The sequence below is a fragment of the Trachypithecus francoisi genome, unplaced genomic scaffold (genome assembly GCF_009764315.1).
Source record: "Trachypithecus francoisi isolate TF-2019V2 unplaced genomic scaffold, Tfra_2.0 Lachesis_group7, whole genome shotgun sequence".
Classification (NCBI taxonomy): domain Eukaryota; kingdom Metazoa; phylum Chordata; class Mammalia; order Primates; family Cercopithecidae; genus Trachypithecus; species Trachypithecus francoisi.
In genome coordinates this window covers 7,310,741-7,335,576 of record NW_022681472.1, presented here as the reverse complement: position 1 = coordinate 7,335,576, position 24,836 = coordinate 7,310,741, and the positions used below count along the sequence as shown (strand labels likewise).

Genomic DNA, 24,836 nt, shown 5'->3' with positions numbered 1-24,836 from the left:
GCCAAGGAGACAGGAGAAGTCCTTCACGTCAGCCGAAGTGGCTCTACAGATGTGGGTTTCAGGGGAAAAACTGCAACCTTTGTAACAACTCAGCCTGAGTTGAGCAGTGGAAAAAGTTTTGGCCCCTTTTGATAAGAGTTTTCTGGGAGACAGTCACTTATGCCTCGCAAATGATGTCTAGAGATTAAATAAAGTTTTTCCCAGGCTAGAATGAGCATGATGCCTTCAGTAAATGGAGAGAAGTCAACAATGCAGTCTGTGTGCAGCGAGTAGGAGGTAAGGCAGTTGCAAAGGCAGCCTTGGGCAAAACAGAGAAAGTTCAAATGGTACTTAGAAATTTGGATTTAATGTTACGGGTGAAAAAGACTCTTATGTAGGAGATGTATTTATTTGGGTAATACTAGCTTTATTAGAAATCAGCAGAAAAATGTACAATGACACAAACACAAGAGTAGTTCATTTATTGGTCATGTAAATAGTCTTAAGGGTTCTTGTTTTGTGAGGGAAGTTGTGTGCTTTGGTACACATAGTCATTCAGGACTCAGATTCACTGGAGCTCTGCCATCTTCAACATGTGGTTTTGGAGGTCATCCTGTGAAGTCAGTAGAAGGGAATAAAACTTACAGATTTTGTTTGGGATGGTTTTACTGCCATACCAGAAGTTCCATATACATATACTGCTGCACTGCCTTGGCACAGACCCATACCTAACTTCAAAGGCGTGTCAGTACTGTGGTTTGAATGCATACCCCAGAAGTTTATGTGTTGGAAACTTGGTTGCCATTGTGGTGGTGATGGTAGATGGGGCCTTTGAGAGGCAACTGGATCATTAGGGCTCCCCCCATATAAATGGATTAACTCCATTATTGCAAGAGTGGATTAGTTCTCACTGGAGTGGCTTTGTTTTAAAAGCAAGGTTTCTCTTTTGCACACATACTCTTCCCCTTCCATCCTTTCATCATGTTTTCACACAGCAAGAAGGCCCTCATCACATGCTGAGCAGATGTTGGTGCCATGCTCTTGGACTTCCCAGCCTGCAAAACCATGAGCTTAATAAACTTTGTACCCAATCTGTGGTGTTCTCTTACAGCAACAGAAAATTGAGTAAGACAGTTGGAAACATAGTCTAATTGTTTGTCAGGAAGAAAAGGAAAGCCATCAGGATGGGGATCACTGGATTTCCTTTTTAGAAAAATAATACTGAAGGCTGGGAATAGGATGACCTGGAATGAGACACATTTCTCTGGGGCTTTTAGAAAGACTGGGTCCTGGGAGATGTTAAAAGCCCAGATAATGGAGGATGAAATGTTGGGACGAAACCTTGGAAATAGGGTTGGAAAGGTAGTTATAGACATTTTTAAAGGGATGTGGGGAGCTGTGGGAATGCTAAAAGGTTTGTTTGAGCCTCAGGGCCCTGGATGGGTAGATGTGTTATAGAAACCAAATTGGAAGCAAAAGGGAAGTAATTCTCAGCATGGTAACTAGTCAGTGACTCAATAGAACTAGAATCTTAAAATCTGAACATCCTGCTAAGATTGAGAAAGTTTATATTTGGGAGTTAACATAGAACAAGCAAGGAGAATGAAAAAGGGTCTTGAATCCTACAGCAGTGAAATGGTGAACAATCTCATTAACAAACTGAACATTTCCACACGATTGAAAACTCTTAACTACGGTGTAGAGCAGAGATGAATAGTGAATGACAGGAGACTCACCAAATCCGAGACAGTCCCCCAAATCACATCATTTGTCATCTTTGCCTCATTTCCTGGGATTAGGGCCAAAATAGCCCCTGGTCATGATGTCTGTTGAGCAAAGTGTAAGAAAAATATTGTGTGAACTCTGGAAACACTTCACCCATTTTAAAAGTCTTTGCAAATGATTTATTTAGGTGTGTTTTCTCTTTTTCTTCCCTCTTTAGCCATCAGTAGCAGCAGCTGAGCATCAGCACAGCATGTCACCCTCACCTCCAATCCCAGGACATTCAGAGTGTTCGCCAACAGGCTTGTTGGTTTTGCTTAGGCCATTTTGAAACCATCCTTCCTCTTTTGCTCTATCTTTTCTTTTTGTTGTGTTAAATGCCAACTATTCAGTCATGAAGACACTTCTTCCAAACACATTTACAAAACTAATTGTGGAAGCTGCAGAGAATCCTTTGTTTGAGACATTGTGGTCTACTACGTCAAATTATCTGTCCAGGAAATGTGGATTTTTTTCTAAGTGGAGTCATTATAAGCTTTACTTGCCTTTCTGTAAAGAGGAGAATAAACCAGTTTAAGAAAAATCAATCTAAATAGAAAAAATTGTGGTATGTGTATGTGTATAGAAGAAGGAAGTGTGCATAGAAATGAGAAATTACTGACCTGCGCAGCTAGAATGACTTACACATGCCCAGTGCATGCCCAGTGCTGGGCTTCCAGCTCTAGTAATGTGAGGGAGTAAGAGGGTTGAGGAATGAAGTAGATGAACACTTCAGGAACCCTTTCAGGTCACCTACAGTCCATGATCTAAAGCTTCACTTCATCATACATATGAAGTGTGCAAAAGGATCTTAAGCCAGATTTCATGTAGCTGGTGATGCCACATGTCATGTGATAAATAAGAACAAGACATAGTGATTGAGCTGTGTACCAAATGCATGGACCGTATATAATTCAGTTGCTTTGTGAAAAACAAGAACTTTATCCACCTGATATGAAAGCCATATTGAAAAGATATAGATATAGACATAACAGACAAATGTAGATGCAGCCATAGGCGTAGGCATAGGTGTAGGTATAGATATACATACAGGTATAGAAATATACATAGATACACCATACTCCTTAGCAAATACCTTACTCCTCGCCATATTGTAAACTACATCTTAGTGTTCATATTCATTTTACATTATGATCATGTTCACTTTAGTGTTCACGTTCATTCTGCTGATGGAGCGAATCACCGGCTAAAAGAAAAATAAGTAAGGTTTCTTATTGATGACATCAATTTGAAGAAAACTTCACTTTGTTAAATGATAACAGCTTCGTAAAAGTTTAGAAGATGCAGCATTAGAAACCTTTTTTACTGGTATAAAAAAGACAAAGGACAAAGGAAAAGAAAAGGGTCACTGAAAAATTCACTGGAGAGTTTCCTCATCACATCCATGGTGGTTTTTACTGGCTGGTAGGATGTGTAGATATAAGTGAAATTCACAGTATTGCCTTGTGGTTAAGAGCATGTACTTGTGGTTAAGAGCATCTGAGTCTGAATTCTAGCTCAGTGGTTAATGGTTTGGACTGGGAAAAGTTAGTTGGAAGAGTGCCTCTGCTTCCTAATTAACCCATGAAAAGCACTCAGAACAGTGCATGGCATAATATAAGCAGTAGAATAAGTCTTAGCTATCATTACTGTTACTAATATAATCATCATCATCATCATCATCATCATTATGGGAATCATTTATCATCTTTCATTCATTATCAAAATGTCACTTGATTTTATGATTTTAATAATATCTGATTTTACTATGCCACATCTTATTGACTATAAATATAACTACTTTTGCAAACAGACCGAGGAATTACCCAGAGTCCACATGTAGAGATTAAATATTGCAAGTATGAAGTGGACAGGCAATAAACTTATGTCTAGAGGTTGATTGGTTTAATCCCAGGCAGCAGGTGGAATTTAGGTGTGCTGTCTACACCTGAATCTGACTGAGTATGGCATAAATGCTGGCATGACAGATGGAAGACCCAGAAGTCAAACTTGCAGTTTGGCTTCTCCAGCATCACTGAACTTGGGGTCCAGTTGACCCTTACTATGAGAACCTGAAGTATCCAAAGGGAAACTCTGCCACTTGGCCCTGCCAGGCTGTTACTGACTACCTCAAGGATGCTCTGAGTCACGAAGATAGCCCAATCTAGAGAGAATGGATGCCCTGTGTCAGGCTCTTCTAGTTGTGTCTCTGCAGGTTTTAGAGGGACAGCTGGGGATTAGGTCTGGCCAGCACCATGACAGGTCTCACACAAGAGACTTGTAAAATTTTAGAGTAGAGGATTTGTTTTTGGTCTCCCTGGGAGTTACACCAATGTAGGGCAGGTTACTGTGCCAGAAAGCAGTTCGCTTTTTAAGTTGAAAATGCTCTTAAGCTGAGCTTTCAAAATTCCAAAATTAGCTAATATCATGCTAAAAACCAAAATATTTCCCCATAAAATTAGGAACAAAACAATGAAGCCTCCTTTTGCCACTTCAACTCTATATTGGGGTTTTAGCCAGGACAGTCAAGCAATAAAAATAAATATAAGTCATCTGGATTGGAAAGGAAGTAGTAAAACTATTTCCATTTGCAGATGACATGATCTTTCATACAGAGTTGTATTTAGAAAATCCCAAGGAACCCACTAAAAATGCTATTTAGAGCTAAGAACCAAGTTTAGCAAGGTTGCAAGATATAAACATAGGGAATCAATTTTACTTACAATGGCTTATAAAAGCATAAAACAATTAGGAATAAATTTAACAAGAGAAGTGTAAACCTTAACTCTGAACACTATAAAACATTGTTGAAAGAAATTTTTAAGAGCCAAAATAAATAAATGGAAAGATATGGTCATGGATTAGAAGTTGTAATCTTGCAAGATGGCAATACTACCCAAAGTGATGTACAGATTTAATACATTCCCTATCAAAATCTCAGGTGGCTTATTTTCAGAAACTGACAAGTTGATCCTAAGTTTTATATAGAAATTCAATGGACCCGTAATAGTCAAAACAATCCTGGAAAAGAAGAATAAAGTTGGAGAACTCACACTTCCCAATTTCAAAACTCACTACAGAGCTACAGTAATCAAGACAGTGTGGTACCGGCATAAGGATAAATATGTACATCAATGAAATAGAATTGAGAGTCTAGAAATAAATTCCTGTGTCTATGATCAATTGATTTCCAACAAGGGTGTCAAGACAGTTCAATAGGGAAAGAATATACTTTTCAACAAATGTTGCTGGAACAACTGGATATTCACATGGAAAAGAATGCAGTGGGGTCTCTACCTCACAGCAGATACAAACATTAACTCAAAATGAATAAAAAACCTAAATGTAAGAATTAAAATTCTAAAACTCTTGGAAGAAAACAGATGTAATCTTTGTGACATTGAATTTGGCAATAGTTTCTTAGCTATGACACCAAAGCACAAATAATTAAAGAAACATATAGATAAATTGAACTTCATCAAAATAAAAACCTTTGTGTTTTAAAGGAAAACATGAAAGTGAAAAGACAGCCACATAATGGGAGAAAAGCTTTGCAAATTCTATATCTGATAAGAAACTTGTATCTAGAATACACATATAAAGAGCATCTACAACTCAATAATGAAAAGACAAATAACTTAAAACTGGGTAAAAATTCCGAATAAACAATTCTCCAAAAAAGATATACAAATGATCAATAAGCACATAAAAAAAAAATGCTAGTGTCATTAGTCATTAGGGAAATGCTAATCGAAACCACTGTGCAATGTCACCTCACACCCACTGAAACAGTCATAATAGAAAAGACAGACAATAACAAGTGTTAGTGAGTATATAGAGAAGTTGGAACTCTTATACACTGCTGGTGGAAATGTAAATTGTGCAGACACTTTGAAAAACTATTTGGCAGTTCCTCAAACAATTAAATATAGAGATTACCAAATGATCCAGCAATTCTACTTCTAAGTAGTTATTCAAGAGAAATAAAAACATGTGTCCACACAATCATTTGTACAGGAATGTTTATAGTATCCTTATTTATAAGTGTCCATCAATCAATGAATGGATAAATAAGATGTGGTATATCCAAACAATAGAATATTAATCAGTAATACAAAGAAATAAAGTACTGATATATGCTACAATGTGGATAAACCTTGAAAGTATTGTGGTAAGTGAAAGAAGCCAGTAATAAAGGACAACATATTATGTGATTCCATTATTATAAAATGTCCGAAATTGGCAAATTTATAAAGATGGAAATAGATTAGTCGTTGCCTGGGTGTGAGGGAGGGAATTGGTGGGTGGAAGTGTGGTGAATGGGGAGTGACTGCTAATGAGTATGGCATTTTTGGCAAGGAAGGATGAAAATGTTCTAAAATCTTGCTAACAGTTGCACAATTATGAATATACTACAAGTTATTTAATTATATACTTAAATTATACTTAACTTATAATTATATACTTAAAATAGGTGACTAGTATGGTATGTCATTTATGTCCCAAAGAGCTATTATTTTTAATTCCTATTATTAGGTGACTTTATTTCTATGATAATGATATTCATTAAAACCACTAAAATTGATCAGGTGACTGAACTGTCAGCTAGAAATCCATGTTGTCACCACACTGTACCTGTGGCAACCACATTTGCCTCATGTATTGGTTCACTAATACTATCACTGATAGCTCAGTATAGGGATTCATTTCACGTGGAGTTTAAGTTCTCTGTACACTCTTAGTGTGGGAATTTTCAGATTAGATGACCGAGCGTACTGACTCACACCTGTATTCCCAGCACTTTGGGAGACTGAAGCAGGAGGATCGCTTAAGCCCAGGATGTTGAGGCTGCAGTGCACTGTGATTGTGCCACTGTATTTCAGCCTGGGCGACAGAGGGAGACACTTCTCAAAACAAACAAACAAAAAACCAGATTGGACATTTGCTGCTCCAAATTTGTCCTTGCGTTGGAGTATCACCTTTAAATAGCACAATGAAATTTTGCACTAGGCAATTACATTCTTCACAATGCCAAATGTACTGCAAAACATTGATAATTGATATTAGCCCACATGCTAAGAAGGAAAGTGAATCTGCATGCATACACTCCCTCGCATGGGAAAGATAACTGTTTTTAAAGTCAGGTGGTAAAGCATGTAGTGTTGCACCCCATTTAAGCAACTGATGGACTGGCTTTATTTTGATGGATATGGACTTGGAGGAAGTTAGCATCACAGGCTAGGAGGCTCCATTCCCTCTCCTGTGCTTCCTGTTCCTTGGGAGGAATGAACTCCAGGGAAAGAAAGCTGGGGCCAGCCAGAGGGGGTGAAGGTGCCTCTCAAAAAACCAAAACGCTGTGAGGGAGCAATGGGGCAAGGGACCTCGAACAATTTATTTAGATCTTCCTGGAAGAGAAGACTGAGATATTTTCTCTCATGTTCCTCATCTGTACAGAGAGCCTTGCACAGTGTCTGAGGTTTATTGAATGTTGAAAGGACACGAAAAGTTTTGAATTCCTCTTTGATTTTCACAGCTATTCTCTTCTAAGGCAACAAGTTCTTATTCATGTCTTTTTTATAATGGACACAGAGTAGAGTTTGCTCTTATAAGATGATACTTCCATGGTGGTTTTCTAAAAAGCAGTGAAAAATAAGGAAACTTAAAGTTTTAAAAATGTTAATACGTAGTTCAGCCCTACAAGCAGAAAAAAATTAAATCTTTATATTAATTAGTATGAAAAATGTTGTAGAGGGTGTTTTCAAAAGAGTTTCCAGGAAAATATTTGGAGACAGGTTTTTCACTCCATTTTTCATCCTTGCATGTTTCATAAAAGCTCCCATTGGTTTGGGCCGTTTGACAGTCATTCCTTTAAGATGTAAAAGGGCTTGTGGCAAATTTGGGAGGATGAACTGCCTTTTCCATTATTTAATTTTTAAAAATACTGTTAGGAGTGGGAAGGGTAGCAAATGTCCACTTGGAGTCAGGGAAAAAAGTAGCCCCATGAAAAAAATTCCCTGTGAGAGCAACATAACGTGCAGAGACGTGGGAGCAAGTGTCCAATCCTGACAGCCAGTCATGGAAATAGAGCGCTCGGGGCGTGCAGAGACCATTCTGTGTGCCACTCACATGGAGTCTAGTGCAGCATAAAGCTTTCCTAAGCTCCACCCAGAAGTGTGGTTGCCTTTGTCATTTTAATTGGTCTGTGTTTGTGAAGTGGGGCCTCTATTTACTTATAGCTTGGGGCTTGTGTTTACCAAGCCTGGTGGAGGCCAAGTGACAGGGCCCCTGCAAGCTCTCCCGCTGTATCTTGAGGCACTTTTCTTTTCAGTATCTGTGCCTGTCTAATTCGTGAGCTTCTGTGAAGCAAGCACAGGAGGGTACAAGGCCTACAGGGAGGAATTACACCTAATTACTCAAATAATTGCTAGGCTGTTGCCTTCTTAGTCACTGAAAATAATTTCCAGGTCCCTGGCTTTTATAGATAGTCTTCTAGAGGCAGGAGGACACAGCCCCCTTTTTAACTCAGCCCATTCACTCACAAAATCAGAACACTCGAGCCTGCAAAATTAATAAGCACCACTTCCATTACATATATTTTAGGTTGTTGTTGCCGTGGCGATAAAGTCAGGGACATTGAATCTCCTCTGTTGAGCCATTGTTATCATCCCTGGCCATCTGCTGCAGAGGAGTGATATTCCATCTCATTTGCATGATGACTGATATATGGGAGGTTTGGAAGGACATATGCCACAGCAATCATGTGATGAAAATTAAAGTGAAAGTTTTGGGCCCAGAGCCGAAAAAAATCTGTGTATGCGCATGAGGCTGTTGATGTGCAAATGTGAATCATATTGAGAAGGTCTGAATAGGGAGGTGTGACGTAAGGAGGGGACACAAACGCAGGTGCTTATCTCTAAGCAGTCAAAGGCACTGGATGTCATATCATGGGAACTACCTTTCAAAGAAACAGCTTTAGTGTTTCCGTTCAGCACACCAGGGAGGAGAGAAATATAAGTTTTGGAAACAAACAAAAAAGTAAGTTTAAAACTTTTGAACCGCATACTGCTCACACTGACATTTAAGTCACTCGGAATTTTAGCAAGTTTTTACGTCTTAAGTCAGAATATTCACTTTTGTTTTTTTTGGGGAGTGGATGGTAGCAAACGTTGGAGTTTAGAACTGTGTTGATGGTTTTTCTGATGTTTGTTTTGAACTTCTGTTTCTGATGTCTGTTGTGATGTATATTTGAGCATTCTTTTAAATGTATTTCTCTCTCTGCCTTTCTCTCTCTCAATCTCTCACACTTTCACTCTCTCTTTGGCAAAAAAAAAAAAAAAAAAGCTTATTGTATCTAGTTTGAGAAGAATTTCAGAATAAAATGTCATGGTGCAATTACATTTATACTGCACCAGTAACGCCTTTGTTTATATAGATTTTTGAAACGTGCAAATGTGCAACAGACTATTTGATATGAAATGAGACTTAGTACACTTTTTGCTTAGCAAAAAAGTAAAGTGGAAATAATTTAGGAGATTGCAAAAATTACCAGTGAGATCCCAAATCTGACATCTCTCTAGAATTGTGGAGATGTTTGCGAGGGATGAGAAGTTAACACAATTGTATGTGAATAACTGATATTAAAAAGATGTTTTATGTATGCTTTTTGAAAAGTCCAAATTCTGATAGTAGCTATACATAAGGAAAAGAGTTTGTGGGAGGTCCCCAGGAAATTTAAATTGATAAGTATGGTAGTTATAATTTTGTCTTTAAATATTTAGAGAATTGGATAAGAGTAGCCTCCTATAAAAATGATACTGTTCATTTTTGATAAATGTAGATGTCAGAAGACTCATCAGAAAGTTAAAGAATAAATAATACCAGAAAGGCTGAAGAATGAAAGAGAAAATACTAATCTTGAACAAAATTTTGCAGAAGGATGATTTCAATGAAATATTACTTAGTTATACAGAAAAATTTCAAAACCTTTGATAAACAATACTTTGCCTCATATTTCTTTTGTTTTAATAAAGCATTTATTAAAAATGCTTACTTTGATACATGTGGAAATAACTGGAGTGTTTTTCAGTTTCAAAGAACAAGGCAGTCAACAGTCAAAGTATGCACTGTAACTTCTATAACCTTAATTTTCCAAATAAGAAAGTAGCTAATTGTCAGAAAAAAAAGTTCTATCAACTCTCATGCCACAGCTAATACTGCAAAATCCAGTTCACTAAAAAGAAAAAAAAAAAAAAAACTGATGAAGAAATGTTGAATATAATCGTGTGTACTATCATTATGTTAGGGAAATAGTAAATAAGTTCCAGCAATAATCAAATTCAGAATCCAAAGTAAGACTAAAATTAGACTTCCCTAACTTTGCTTTTTATTTTGCTTTGCAAATATCATCTGCATGGTATCCTACTTTTATGCCTGTAACTTAAGATTACCAATGTTCTCTTTTCTCCTTCTTCTAAATATTCAATTACTCAGTGGTGATTATTATGTGGCCTTCTTGGCTTACTACAATATTAGATTAATATAGATTTCTCTTGCCAAATTAGCGGAAATCACTGTTGCACATAAAAGCAATTCACTCTTTTTTGTTGTATTTATGTTATGGTAGGAGCATCATTTTAAGCTTAAAAGCTTTTATATTTTAAATTTGGATATACTGTACCTTAGAGAGCATAAGGTGGTTGTATTTAAAATGTTTCAAAATACATTGAAACTTTTATGAGATCCTAATGTGGTTATGTTTAAAGGAGTCTTTTTTTTTTTTTTTTACAGAGTGGTCATTAGTGTTCAACTATAACATGAACCAGTAAGATGTGAAGTTTCCTGGTTTCTCTTAAATTAGACAACTTCAAGTGACCTAGAAAAGACCAGAAATGTTAGGAGCTGTCCATGGTAGCTGCCTCCTTAAAAAGTTAACATAGATACTCTGAATAATTGTCTTTATTTCCATTTTTAGAAGTCAGAATTAAATTCTCATTAGATAAATTAATCTGGTATATACAGAAATTATTTGTAGATAATTAACAATCTTACTTGCAGTAACAACCTTACTCCTATAACTAATTGCAAAACCCAGAAAAACTTTAAGCTTTCATAATGTTAATGAATGTTTCCAGTTGCAGCTTTAAACTATTTATGCATAAATAAACAAAATGTATAGCTATTAAATATATAACTCTTTAGGTTGACAACAGTTAATTGCAAATAGTTTCTATGGTAGTAGAGCAATGTGAACAGACATATCAAAAAAATGTAACTTGCATGACTTTATTGCTCTTGAAATTAATTCTTGTCCTTATGTGACCTGCCATGTCTGCTATAGAAATCCAAAAGATCATAATTGTTTGATATGAAATGCAAAAAGAATAGTTAAATTGAAAGTTTAACATCATGAAATTCAAAATCCCAAGCGGTATATAAACATTAAAAGAAACTTTGGACGGCTAATCCTAGGAAATGAGTTTTATGGATTGAATTCAACAAGGCTTCAGAAATGGTTCCATCTGCTGCCTAGCAGCTGGTGAAAGGATAAATTTAATTCATTAATTCATTTGGAAAAAAGGATCCAAGTAGTAAAGACTTCATTGCTCATAATGCATATAGGTGAAAACACAAACTGAAATCTGGACCAATTGATCATCCTAGATAATGAGCTGCATTGTCTTTCCTTTTACTGGTAAAGATCTTAGTGATTGAGTCAATGCGGTGTTGATTTTTATGACAATAACCAATCATTCCCAATCATTTCAATGATTTAAAAAAACTCAGAGAAATTTAAAGTAAATCTCAGTTTTTAATCTGAGGAACTCCAGGCATTAGAAATTATGCACTTCTCATTTTGTGTATGTGTATGTGAGAGGCAGTGAGTATACCTATGCTTATAATATATTCATATATATATGTCTATACATACACATATATATTATATACAAATTCTGAATCACTTCAAAGAAATGTTTATATTAAGCAGGGCTTTTCCCATTTGTTGAAATATTCAGGTAAATATTTAGCACTTAACATTAATATAACTAAAGTTTTCAAGATTTGTATTTCCTCAAAGGTTGCACAGTTCAAAAAACACTTATTTTATTCTCTCCTTTTTCCACACTTTAAACTAGTTGCTCCAATCTCAGTTTTTGATCACACCCTGCAGAGTGCTTCAAAATATTAAAAAGTTGTCCATGAAGTAGTCTTCTCCCAACTTCTCTGCCATGCTAATCATTTTGACATAAGGAGGTAAAATCCACAAGACATGAAGATGATTTCATTGGTTGGATTGTACAGGACTTTTTAATATCTTTACATAAAAAAGGGGGTTTAATACCGAGAGTCTTGAACTGCTTAAATTCAATCAATGTGATAAGGTGTTAGAAAGGTTGGTGTTGCTTCATCCTCTTTAGCTTGTAATCATATTGGTGGATTTTTTTTAACTGCTGGCATTTTAATGAGAGCCAGGCCTCCCTTAGAAATGTATAGGTCACCTTTCCCAGCAAGGTAAATATCTCTTGGTGGCCAGTTAATTGATCTATGATAGAGATAAGAATATCCCTGAAAGTAAGGCTGCTTCAGTAGCCAGTGTATATTTTAGCAATTTTTTTTTTTTGGATGGTGATTTCATGAATGGTGTTTTGACTTTTCTTTCTCTGCGGCCCACAGCTCACTGTGGTGGGTTTGTTGGATTTACTATAAAGGTTCTGTTTGCACCCTGTGGGTTGGGTTAAGAATCAGGGTTTATGCATTTACTTGTACTGTGGCATTGTTTATACAGCTTTGGTTTAGTTTTGATCTTTTTTTTTTTTTTTTTTTTTTGCCTTTGAGGCTCTTCCACAGTGTCAGCTGCTGACTGATAGTAGGAAAACGGCCTCGTGGTGTGAATGAAAGGGACCTAGCGGTTGGTAAACAGAGATAAGGAATAAATAGAGCACAGGCAAAAGGAGATAGTTCTGTGGGGGCCCAGATTGCTGCCAGTCTGTTCAAGGGAGATGCAGAGCCTGTCCTTTTCCCAGATTAAATTAGTGTGCGAAATCTCCAGTGACCTCCTCCCCTTCTCCCCACACTCTTTAGCCAAGCTGAACAGCCTCTGCTGTAAAGTATTCATTTTATCCAGGGACAAGCTGGACAATAGAACTCTCCCTGATACTTATGGACAGCTGTCGTCATTCATAGTGCTCTCAGCATTTCATTTTTCATAGGAGTTAAAAGGGTTTTTACCTTGTAACTGAAAGAGGGCGTAAATGCAACTTTGCCAGGTCTGAGGCTGCTTGGGTAGGGGGTAGGACTGGGGTGGGGGCGAGGAAGGAGGAAGGAGAAACTGCTCAAGAAAGCAATTCTTTTTTGTTGTGCTAATATGATTAAACTAACACAGAAATTAAATTTCAAATCTGGGCTCCTTGCTAAGAGAAAATATCTTTGATCTGAAAGTTTCCTAAAATTAAGGTCACCAGTGCAAACCAGACAATTCATCTCCACCTGCTCTATCCTTGTTTGGGCTAAATATGCATGCATTTTATTACCTGCAAATAACCACCAGGAAATATGAAGCCTGTAAGATACCTCAGTATTCTCATATTTTTAAAATTTTTTTAGTGATTTACTGCAAATATATTCAGCATTTGACTGATTAAATAGACCTTCGGCAACCTTGAGGGTCACTGTGTGGAGTATGTACATAGAAAATGCATCAGCCCATTGTACCCTGGCAGCTAATGAGATTGGTCGTTAAGTAAATGACACAAAGCCTACAAAAAAAGCTTAGCAGCTCACTAGAGTATCACAGAGTGTCCCTGCACACCACACAACGACACAAACACTGGACTAACCTAGCCCACCCCTGCTTTATTCTACATCACTGCTTCCCTGATGTCAGCGTGAGAGGCAGAACAAAGGCTAGGAGGCACCGGTAAGTCAGTCTGGCAATTAAGCCCTAGGGAGAAAGTGGAACAGATCTTAGCCTAACCGTGGGGCTGAAAGTCCGTTTCTCGACAAGTAGGTCAGAATGAAGGGATTTTGCTATCACTTCTGGAAATACCGCTTCAGTGATCAGTGTTCTTATTTTGTTGTTATTGTTGTTTTGTTTTGCTGTTTCACAAAAGTTTGTAAATTTAAAAAGTAAGTAAACTCCAAAACGCAAGTGAACTTGAATTTGAGAGGTAGGCTATTTGTTGGAGAAATGGTGCTTTTGCCCATAACTACCATTCAGGTTATTGGTTCAGGTTTGAAAACTTTCAAATGTACGAGGCAACTTTAAATTTAGTTAGTCTTACTGCTTCTGAAAGATAATGGAAACCTGGGGCACGAATGTGAGCAGTGAAGTTCATTCTTGACAATGCAAAATTGCCCCAGCCCCTAATATATATTTAATAATATAGATGGAATAACTATTTCCTTCATCATTGTCTTAAAAACCAACCAATCAAGCACAACAAAACAAGAAAACAAAAGCTCCTCGTTTCCTCTTGTATTTAATTTCTCTTAAATCTGGAAATAGAATCATTACTGTGAATCTGTAATATTGAATAGGATTAGTGGTTATTTGCTTGCTGTACTTGGGAAAAAAATCAAAGCTTCTGACACTGGAGCAGCATTGGCTTGCTGTGTCCCTTGGAAAAATGCGTTTGCAGGATTGAAGTGTAATATTGCAGGATCCTTTTAGAGAAATATGGCAACAGGAAGTTGCCAGAAAGTCTTATTTGCCTTGCTGAAATGTCTGTCTGCCTTAGATTTGTGTATTCAGAGGATGTTTAGTTCAAGAGAGGATGATATTGTTACAAGACATTCAGGTAAATTAAATATTTTATTCTAAGAACTGTCCGCTAAGTGGGTTGTCAGTGGTTTAATAAACTCTGACGGTCTCATCGAAAATGTTTAAAAAGTATTGTTAATGTAAGTGTGGTGTTTTAAAATAGATGTGTTCGTAATATCAGTATCAGTATTCAATTTTAAAGCCACTGTCATTTAATGTTAGAATGGCATGTCATAATCATCTGTTCATGAATTAAAACTCTGTATAGAAATCAGTTTACTAACTTTCATTACTTATACTGAAAAATATTTCTTTCTATAAGGATATAGCAATATTGTGATACTAAATAAATAGCTTATTAGTAGTATTCATGAAAGATTCATAATATAGGTAAATAATACGGTCTGGGTGATCAGAGGTCACATACTTCTTTACCAGTTTTTTCATGAAGTACTTTTCCTCTATTAAATGTGCCCCTAACATTCATTTTGTTTATCTAATTTGTTTAGAACTATATGTGTGTCTGTAGAGAATGTAATATATGTTGTATATTACCAACTCTAAGTATTGTTTTAACAATAGCCAGAAATGAGGAGGCAATAAATTTTGTGAAGAAAGTGGTATAATAGTGTCTTTTTAATTTCAAGTAAAATATATGTGGGGAAAATAGATTTTGATTTTACTAAGTTGAAATTTTTGTAATATGTCATATCATCATTATGCCTTTCATGTGATAGAAATCATGGAAAAAGCAAACCATCTAAAAATGGCTACAGTTGCTGCCTAACAAATTTAGTTTAAGGCAGAGTTGTGCAACTAGTTCACTCTTTCAGGCATTATAAATGTATTAGGCTATCTTTCTGTGATGAATGTTTTATTTTTGAATCTCATGTATTACAATTTTTTTTCTATAGTTGTTAATGTTCCCTCCTGTTAATACAAGAATGAATGTTTCAGAAAACACGTAATTGTTTTGGCTGGCTGTAAATATTTTGCCCCCATCCTTACTAGTACAGCAAAGGGTGTACAAACTTGACTGAAGTTCGTTTAGTTGCATTGCTGTGGATGAAAAGGAGTGGAGCTACTTTTACAGAAATGTAATTGTCATTCTTCAAAACAGAATAGGTCTGTGTTGTCATTAAAATGAGAAGGCCCAGATCATTACTTTTGGTTTATGCAAACTTGTTTCCACCTATATGGGTCTTGCATCTGAAATATATATTTTTTTATTTAAAGAAAATATGCATGGCTTTATCTACTTGACAACTTCCTTCTTTAAAGAAATTTGAGAAACTTATTTTGTGTTGTCAGAAATAAACTTTGTGTTACTGAACTTTTATTCTGATTCACTCATTTAACGAATAAATATTAAAACTGCTTAGCTCAGAAGAGTGTAGCAGATGCTGTTAGTAATACCTCTTTTCCACCCCTAAGGATCCCCATCTAAGAGGAGCTATAAAATGCTTGCTAGAGAATAAGGCAGTCATCCTAAGTGCATATGAGTGACAAAGTGACAAGAGAATCTACAATACTCCCTTTTCGAGTTCACATATCTGAAACCTGGTTCTTCCACTGACTCAGTCTGTGCCCTGGATAAGTTCTCTAACTTTTCTGGGCCTCGGTTTCCTGGTCTGTTAGATGGGAGCAAGAGTGATGGGAGATAAATGTTGCCTTATAACTTATGTGAAAATTAAGTAACATCATCTACCTAATGCCCCTGGCATATCGTGTTTGGTGTTTTTAACTTTCACTTGCGGTTTGAGGCAGCGAGTGGACGTGCCAATGTCATGTCACACACCGCCTGTGCATTCGCTCATACCAGTACAGAACTCTTTCTCGTATTTTCACTTCCAGAGCCCCCAATTTTGTGAGTGTCCCTGAAGCATTGTGACAATTCCATTTTATGTGTCTGCGTGCTCATATCAAGACTAAGGTAACATGTTAAAAATTCTAAACATATATTAAGCATATATGATTAAATTGGCTTATTATGCAGAGTTTTATTAGTAGCTAACAAAAGTATACCTAAAAATTTTATTACTCTTCCACTTAAACTCCCTATAAGCAGAAATATTTAATTTCATTGAATTTAAAAAGGAAACATATATAACTTAAGTATTTACAGCATAGGTCTTTAACTCTTAAGATTATGGGGTTTTCTTCTTTCTGTTTTTTTTTTTTTTTTTTTTAATTTTTTTGCCCCTTTGGGATTTACTTCGTAAGTTTTTTGACTTAGATTGTTTCTTTTAATTGATACATTGAATTTGGTTTAAGTTTTCCCTCTTTAAGGATGTTATAATTGAAAAATATTTTACTTTATTTATTTTCATCACCTATGTAAAGAATCTTGAACCCAGTTAATTGCTGAATATTTAATCTTAGGAGATAAAATTCCATTCCAGTGAACTCAAGAGATATCTGAATTTCTTTATGAGTATTTGAATGTAGTGTTGTCAAATGTTACATCAAATTTATAAATTTTTAGGCAAAAACTTATTACTCTTTTGGTTTAACTTGTCAGAACATTTGTTCTGATAGGGTTTGATGTATATATTTAAGTTGTAAGTTGAAAGAATTTTGTTGCTGAGAATTTCTGATCTCGTATCTCTTGTGTCCATAGGTAAATTGCATTGACCTGCAAAAATGTCAATACCTTTAAAGTTTTATTAGTAACTTATTTACACTATTAAGTGTAGTTAACTTCAATACTATAGGAGCATTTTAGATCAGACTGTTTTAATTTTTTTTGATTTATATAGTGCAACTAACTTTGAAGGTGCTAGAGATATCTGCACTAAATATAGGTTCTCCAAATATTCTTAAATATTATATTTGTTGGTATGCTGGGTGAAATGTATATTAATTGATACTATTCTAATGAAGAGTTACACTTGGTAATTCTATAAAAATATTTCCATTACTATTTTATAAAAAAAAAAGCATGAAAATTTTTATGGTACATTTTCTCTACTCCTTCCAAGATTTGAAAGTAAACAAAGCTAGCTTAACTTAATTCCCTAAATTCTGAGGTTCCTTCATGAAGGAAACATGGCAGAAGGCCAGTATGTAAACCTCACCACATCCTTTTTTTCAGATGTGTCATATATATATCCAATTTCAATATGAGTGAATTCATGCTTGGCATGAGATAAAACTTAGTTGCCCTTACTTATAATGACAGGCAGAAGCAAACTGAAAGGAAATGGTTAATTATTTAAATAGAATAAAGAGTACTTTCATTCCTGGAATGTAGATTAAATAGAATATGAAAACAAAAAAGTGTTATTGAAAATCTAATTTGTAAAAGAATACCATCAGATAGAAAGATGTGTCCACTGTTTGCTCTTTTGTTTCTATAGTATACTTGGTATGAATTAGAATGAAAGTATTTACCTCTTTTAAATTTTCTTTCAAATATCAAACAATGGTAGAGAATTAGTCTTAACATTTCTATTCTGAAGGGTGAAAATGAGGTGAGGTTGAAATATGTTCATGAAGTAAATGAAATCAGGAAAAGATTGAGGCTGACAATATGACTACTCTAGAAAGGGGCAAAAATTAGAGTACACAACCTACTCTCTACGCAGTCCTGGATCTTTTTTGTGTGTGAAAGACACCAGTGTCTACCAAAAGGGTTAAAGAAAATGCATTCTGTTGCATCTGCTTACTAAATCCCTTACTTTAGTAGAAATTCAAATTTTGTAAAGATTATTCGTTTTATTGATGCATATAATTATAATCACAAGCCATCTGCTGGTTTGGCAGGCATGGTTAAAATTCTCTAACTCTCATAACCTTTCAAGTACAGTGCCCTTGGGACTCTATTTCACTTTTATATTTTGGAAAACATGTAGGGACAAATAAGGGCGGTCATCTGCAGAATGTCAGACCTGAGGAAATGGAAGAATGGGGATAGGAGTGGATGCTGTGGTTATTTTAATGGTAGAGGAAGTTATTTCCTGTTTTCTTTTTTTTTTTTTTTTTTGCTTCTGACTTCATGAAGGATTATCCTAGTTTCTATGATGTATTCGGGAATTTTTTTGCTAGGGATTATAGCTCTGTCATTTCATTCCTGAAAGGCAGGTTCCAACTCTAAACAAAATGAGCAAACAAGAAAACTCTTCCAGATATTGCTTACATTGGTTTTCACAGGTAAATTAGATATATTTCACCTAGACTTTCAGAACTAATAGAATATCCCACTGGTATTTATTTTTCTGAAATACTCACATTCAATTGAAGACCCTTCCAGCTTTCGATTTCAGATTGTAAAACAGCTACAGCTGATGATACAGACCTTTTGGTTTAAAGGTCAAATTTCCAAGCATTTTTATCTTGGTATAAATCATGTACTGACCAGGTTTCCCATTCAGTCTCATCATGGCCTGTCTTTACTACTGTAAACATTTGAAGTTTGGTGAAGTTCCATAACCGATGCCCTACTTCCTTGGGAATGTTACTTCCATAATCAAATCTTGTCAACTGGAGGATCCAAGGGTCAGGTTTTGCATATTAGGGTTAGCACACAAGCCATTATCACAGGGACCGCAAGTAAGCTGAGGGGAATTGAAGAAGCCATAGGATCCAGGGCTACCTGACTTTGTCAAATAATGGAAACATGCACATGCACAGCTCTCTCTCTCTCTTTCACTCTTTCACACCCACTCCCTGCCACCCTGTGGAAAATCATTGACTGAAGAAATATGTCTTAGGGTTTGGCAAATGAGAAAAAGAACTTTTGGTACCAACATTGTACATATAATTTGTTCAGAACCACGGTGATATATGTGACAATAATTATAATAATGATCCTTAACATTTGTGAAGTGCTTACACTGGGCCAGGCATTGTGTCAAGTTCTTTAGATGCATTATGTAATTTAATGCTTATAGTAATTCCATTAGTGTCCTATTTTTGCAAATGAAGCAACTGACTAGAGATGTGAAGATGCCCTTCCTTATGTCGCTAGCCTTGAACCCAGATTGAGCCCAAATCTGACTGTTCCCCAAACCCTTTCCCTTAATCTCTCCTTAGAATACAGTGTCTCTGGGAACAGAATAGAGAAGAAAAACCTGTGTCAGCAATATAGTGTCAAATTACGCTGAGTCCCAAGTACACCTGGGTTCCAGTCATAGTTAAATATCATTAAGTAGTTGAATGATCCTGATGAAGTGACTTGACAAGTTGCTTTATTTTTCTTATTAATAAGATCTGTCACATTAAGAGTCATGCTAGGGAACCCCTGGAGCCCTTTACATCCCCCAAATTCTATAACTCCATGAGCTTTTTAAAATTTAAAACATCCTATGAATTTGAAAAATAATTCAAACACTGCAGAAGCACTCATGATACCTCTGTAAGATATGTATATTTAGCACACCAATTAACCTTGATATCAGAAGTAGCCTGTTCTGAGAATCACAGGAGCTTCAGCTCTGATGCTACACATTAGATCCAAAGTTCAACATTTGGCCAAATAGCCAGAAATCTTAGCTCTATGAATATAAACATAGATACATAGAAATATCTGGTAATTGAATTCTTCCTCTGAGTATTTTAGTGTCAAGCAGAAAACATTTTTGTCCAATAATAATAATAATAACACAGACATAGAGCCAACCACTTTTCTAAGTACATTTTTTTTTGAGGCGGTGTCTCACTATTGTCGCCCTGGCTGGAGTGCAATGGCGTGATCTCGGCTCATTACAACCTCTGCCTCTGGGATTCAAATAAATCTGCCTCAGCCTCCCGCCTGAGTAGCTGGGATTACAGGTGCCTGCCACCACCCCCAGCTAGTTTTTGTATTTTTAGTAGAGGTTTCTATTAAACCTCTACTAAATCATGGGGTTTTGCCATGTTGGCCAGGCTGGTCTTCAACTGCTGACCTCAAGTGATCAGCCTGCCTCGGCCTCGCAAACTGCTGGGATTACAGGCATGAGCCACAGTGCCTGGCTACCTAAGTACTTTATATTAATTAATTCTTTTTATTCTCACAACGTCACCAAAGCAACAGTCTATAAGATAAGGTCAGCTAGCATCCCCTGTTTATCATGGAGAAAACTGCACCATGGAGAGCCATGCAATTTGTCTGTGATGCCGGGGCTGCTTGGTCAGAGACTGGATTCAGCCTCAGGCACCATAGCCCCCAGAGCAGGTGTGCAGCCACCCAACAGTCTGACTCTGTGCTTTTACTCTATGGGCTTGTCACTAAGATTGCACTTGAAAGAAGGCTCAATTGCTTTAAAAAATATTTGAAAAGATAGATTACAGGTTGCTAATATGTTTAGACACACTGTAATATTTATTTTGTATTTTAGATCTTAATTAGGCAGTTACTGTTACAATGCTTGTATAGTTTCCTTAACTTATAGATTAATCTGCAAGCATTTTTTAGTCTTTTGAAAAATGCCATGTTGAAAGTGTACTAATAAGTAAAAAGAGTCAAGTTATTGAGGGTTGACAAAAATCACTTGGAAGAGAAACTGTATTTAAAATCATTTTATTCTTCTCAATACCTAGTGGAGAAACTTTAACATACTGAGAAATGTGTACATGTTTGCTTTTATAAAAGAAAGCATGTAGAAATGAAGAATTTCCCCAGTTTTGTGCCTCTAATGGAAAAAAAAGAAGGAAGAGTTTCAATTACATTATTATAGCTCCTCCTAGGTAGATGTCACATCATGTTCATAGGAGATTAAGATATTTTATTCCAGCTGAATATGATTTAGAATGATGTTTGTATTTTTCATGTACTAAAGTTTCCAAGACAGTGAAGTAAAAAACGTTAACTATCAGAGCTAGAAAATTGTGTGCAAGTTATTTAGGTTCTGTGCAATCAGTTGACTAAGAAATATTTACAGGCCTAAAAGTATCAGAAGTGTAGACAGTGAATATGAGCCACAGCATCTGCCCCTAATAACCTTATGAGCCACAGTAGAAGAAAGTGATACGTAGGCAAAGCTGCCAACCTTGTCTGGGTTGTTGTTCACATGCTAGGACAGACTTGCACAGCACCCTCTACAAAGACAGAATAGGCTGTGGCCACATCCGGTTTCACTATATTACTCAGCCTTAACGTATGTGGGGCCAGAGCATCTTCACCAGGCTTGGCCAATTCTATTTTCCTCTAAAAAATTAAGTTCTGTCTTAAAGAATAGAAGGACCACCTTTGTTTAAAGGTAGCATCAAGGAAGATTTTTATGGAAGAGCCATTTAAGGAGTCTTGAATCCATCCATTCAACAAACGTATTGAACATTGACTAGTTTCCAGAAACTGAATCAAGAAGTGAGAATGCAGACTTAAGTACTCAAGGAACTTATTCCAATGCAGGTGACAGGAGCAAATGGCAATCACAGTACAGTAGGACCTGTCCTATGCAAGAGGCAAGCTCAGGACATAGTTTTGAAAACTGGTAAAGACTCATAAATGACAGGTATCTGGCTTGGATTACCAGATGAATGGTTAGCCAAGTTAGGAGATTCGGAAGGAAGAGGTTGTTTAGAGGGAAAAGTAATGGGTCCTTTCTTGTACATATTGAATGAAAGACAACCGGGTGGTGACATTGAATGTACAGTTGATTAGTGGATCTGAAATTCAGGAGTGAGACCTGGGATGAAGAGATACACTTTTGGATGTGGTTTCCAAGGAGAATATACAGAGTGAGACATAAGCCAGAGACATAAACGGCTTATTTAGGAAAAGACTGAGCAATCATGTGAGTTGCTCTGAAAATAGACTGATCCGGCACCATTAGATGTGCCAGATAGCAGTCCATGAGTTGTGTAGTGAAAGCAAGGTAAGAAAAGAAAGTAAGCCTCTGGGACTATTAAGAAGTTTGACCCTGAAAAACAGAGGTAGTAATATATAAAGAATAAATGTGTTTCTATGCTGAGGAGAAAGAACCAGGAGAGATAAGAAGACAGAAAAGTTCTCAGATACAGAAGAAAGAAAAAGTAGATGAAGTAGGAAACAAATGTAAAGTGAGCCCAGTAAAGAACCCATCCTTAGAAAGAAGGAGAAGATCTCTTTTCTTCCTCTAAAACCAGAAGAAAGGAGGAATGCACACAGATTAAGACACCTTTATAAGCCTACAGATAAGATGTTAAGACTATTCAGAATTAATAGTCTCAAAATTTTCTGTAAAATGAGGTAGCAAAATTCTGTAGACTCAGTGTGAAATGATTTTAAACTACAATTTCCTTTAATATGTTGGTTTTTGTTAATTTTTATATTTACAGAGTATAATTAAAAAGAAAACATTCTATCTAACACTTAAGTTTTATATTATCATACATCAATTATATATCATTGATATTGGCATAAAAACTTAGAAAACTAAAAAACTAATGAGAACCAGAAAAGCTAGCGATTTTTCTCTTGGATTTGAAACAGTCTTAAACAATTCATGCAATTAGAAAGGCTAAAGGGAAAATAGAGGCTGGGCTTGGTGGCTCACGCCTGTAATTACAGCACTTTGGGAGGCCGAGGTGCGTGGATCACTTGAGCCCAGGAGTTCGAGACTAGCCTGGACAAAATGACAAAACTCTGTCTCTACAAAAAAATACAGAAATTAGCCAGGTGTGGTGGCATGTGCTTGTGGTCCCAGCTAGTCAGGAGGCTGAGGTGGGAGGATTGCTTGAGCCAGGGAGGTCAAGGCTGCAGTGAGCCATGAGCATGCCACTGCACTCCAGTCTGGGTGAGAGAGTGAGATCCTGTCTCAAACAAGGGGATTAGGGTTGGGAAATGGAAACTGTTCTCCCCATCCGGGGTCCTATAGAGAAAAAGTCGGAGGCGTGAGAGAAGGAAGAGCTTGCCTTCTCTAATAGAGACTACATGTTGGGGAGTTGAAAGTCATGCGTTTGGATCACAGCAGGCAGCTGATACACATCTGTTCTTAATTTGTGGGGTGATTTTTTTTTTTTTGTATTTTTCTTTTTTATAATGGAGTTAGAACTTCAACTGCTTGCATTCTCTTCACCTTTACCACCTCCACCCCATCTAGGCTCATCTTCTCATACCCAGTTGACTGCTATGGTCCAAAAACTGATTTCCCTGTGCGATGCCAGCGCTCAAAGCTGTCCAAGAACTGCCTATCATTCTTAAAATAGCATGCAGGCATCTTACTGTGGTCTCTATGGTTCCACCTGTTTTCTTAACAGCTTTCTTGAGATATAATTCACATACCATACAATTTACCCATTTCAAGTATACAGTTTAATGGTTTTTAGTATATTCAGAGTTTTGCATTCATCATCATGGTCAAGTTTAGAATATTTTTATTTCCCAAAAAAGAAACTCTGCACCCCTTATCTATCACCTTCCAAAGGGAAGATGCATCATTGTCCTCCCAGCCCTGCGCAACAGCTCATCTACTTTATGTCTCTATAGATTTGCCTATTCCGGGCATTTCATATAAATAGAGTCACATAATATGTGATCTTTTTGCCTGGCTTCTTTCACTTGGCATGTTTTCAAGGCTCATCCATGTTTCAGCATATATAAGTACTTCATTCCTTTTATCGGTATAGATATAGGAGGTACAAGTGCAATTTTGTTACATGGATGTATTGCACAGTGGTTCACCATGGATGTATTGCACAGAAGTCTGAGTTTTTAATGTCACCATCATCCAAATAGGGTACATTATACCAATTAAGTAATTTCTCATCCCTCACCCTCCTCCCACCTCCCACCCTTCCGAGTCTCCTATGTCTATTATTCAACTTTCTATGTCCATGTTCATACATTGTTCCTATTTATTAGTGAGAACATGTGGTATTTGACTTTCTGTTTCCAACTTACTTCCCTTAAAGTAATGGCATCTAGTTCCATTCATCTTGCTACAAAGGACATGGTTTCACTCTTTTCTATGGTTGAGTAGTATTCCATGGTGTATACATGTATATGCACATGTGTGTTTAAGCCACATTTTCTTCATCCAGTCATCCATTGATGGACAATTAGGTGGATTTCATGTCTTTGCTATTGTGACTAATACTACAACAAACATACATGTTCAGGTATCTTTTTGGTGTAATGATTTTTTTCCTTTGGGTAGATACCAGTGGTGGTATTCCTGGATTGAATGGTAGTTCTGTTTTTAGTTCTTTGAGAAATGTCTTTACTGTTTTCCATAGAGGTTGCACTAATTTAGTACTTCATTCCTTTTTATTGCTGAATAATATTCCACTGATTGGACATACCACCTCTTGTTTTCCTTTAATTGATTGATAGACATTTGGATTGTTTCCAATTTTTGGTTACTGTGAATAATGCTGTTATGAATATTTGTGTACAATTTCTCAAGTAGACACATGTCTTCATTCTTCTTGGGTATGT

The 24,836-nt window shown here is 36.4% G+C and overlaps 1 protein-coding gene and 1 long non-coding RNA gene across 3 annotated transcripts in view; both read left to right on the top strand.

Moving 5' to 3' along the window:
- LOC117079607 overlaps positions 1 to 24,836 on the top strand; it is a 196,536-nt gene that overhangs the window by 163,567 nt on the left and 8,133 nt on the right. The window lies entirely within an intron of this gene.
- The window catches only part of ST18 (ST18 C2H2C-type zinc finger transcription factor), a 146,438-nt gene continuing 130,134 nt past the window's right edge, over positions 8,533 to 24,836 (top strand). For both annotated transcript variants that reach the window (XM_033203630.1, XM_033203629.1), the window contains exon 1: positions 8,533 to 8,775. The gene's annotated coding sequence lies outside the window, so the exon portion shown is untranslated. The remainder of the gene's footprint in view (positions 8,776 to 24,836) is intronic.